This window comes from Nicotiana sylvestris, chromosome 2 (genome assembly GCF_000393655.2).
Source record: "Nicotiana sylvestris chromosome 2, ASM39365v2, whole genome shotgun sequence".
Classification (NCBI taxonomy): domain Eukaryota; kingdom Viridiplantae; phylum Streptophyta; class Magnoliopsida; order Solanales; family Solanaceae; genus Nicotiana; species Nicotiana sylvestris.
Genome location: NC_091058.1, coordinates 136,792,825 through 136,794,405, shown reverse-complemented (window position 1 = coordinate 136,794,405; position 1,581 = coordinate 136,792,825).

Genomic DNA, 1,581 nt, shown 5'->3' with positions numbered 1-1,581 from the left:
CGACCCGACCGGTCGTTTTGAACTTTTTCACTTTGATCGCCAGTTCCCGGGCATGACTTGCCTCGTGTAACGTATTATGACTGATGTAGATCGTTGATTTTGGTTTTCAGGAAAAATCAGAATGAATATGAAGGAACAGTCTCAGTTGAAAGCTTTGAATTTGAAAGGTTTGACTAAGAGTTGACTTATTTGTATATGAGCTCGGATCGGAAATTTTATGATTTGGATAGCTTCGTTGGGTGATTTATCACTTAGGAGCGCGATCGGAATGCATTTTAGAAGCACGTGGAAGGATTTGGCTTGAATTGGCAAAGTTAATATTTTGGCGAATTCCGGTTAATAGGTGAGATTTTGATCCGATGGTCGTAATGGAATTACGAGAGTTGTTGTAGCTTCGTTATGTCATTTGTGATGTGTGTGCAAAATTTCAGGTCATTTGGACGTCGTTTGGTCGGCTTTTTGATCGAAATCGGATTTCGGAAGTTTTGGAATTCTTAGGCTTAAATCCGAGGGTGATTTAATGTTTTGATGTTGTTTTGAGCATTCCGAAGGTTGAAACAAGTTTGAATTATGTTATAGGGTGTGTTGGCGTGTTTGGTCGGGGTCCCATGAGGCTCAGATATGTTTTGGAAGAGTTTTTGGAAAATTTTGTCGTTGTGAGCATAAGCATGTAATGATCCAAAGGTCCATTTTTAGTTCTAGAGATCGAAATTTGATTTCGAGACTTCGAAAATTTTTATAATGAATTATAGGACAAATCTGGAAAGTTTGGTCTAATTTCAGCAAGCCGCGATTGGGTTTTTGACACGAAACATGAGTTAATTGTTTAACGAGCGAAATGGGTATTGAACTGAGCAAATGAGCTCCGAATTGAGTTTCGACTGAAGGGTTATGTTCATATTATTATTTGTGACTCATAGAAACAAGAATCATCAAATTCTGAGTTCCTATAATGGAGTTAGAGCCTTATTAGTGAAAAGAAAAGCTGCTGCAATTTTCTGGAGAGTTTCTGCATTTTTCGCACGTGTGAATAATAACCGCACCTGCGTGAACAATATCCATGTACAGTACCCGTGTACAGTACATATGAACAGTACCCCGTGAAGAGTGTAGTGAACAGTACTGCATGAACAGTACCCAAACGCGTGAATAGTGTCCCCGACATTTTCTGGGCAGATTCTTAAGTTCTGAAAATGGGACTCGTCCCATTTTCCATTTTTATCAAATTGGAGCTCGGGGAGAGGCATTTAATTGGTGATTTTAGTTGGGAAAATCTTGAAAACCCTCTTGGTTTAATTTGAAGATTTGAGGGTCGAGTTGATGTCGGATTTTAGTAAAATTGGTATAGTTGGACTCGTGGTTGGATGAGGTTTCATATTCCGTAATTTTTGTCGGGTTCCGAGACGTGGGCACCACGGCGAATTTTGAGTGCAATTTCGGATTTTTAATGGAAAATGTAGAATTTCATATGGAATTAATTACTGTAATTTTTATTAACTGAATCAAATTATTGTGGCTAGATTCGAGGCATTCGGAGGTCGATTTAAGAGACAAAGGCATCGCGAGCTAGAGGATTAGCCG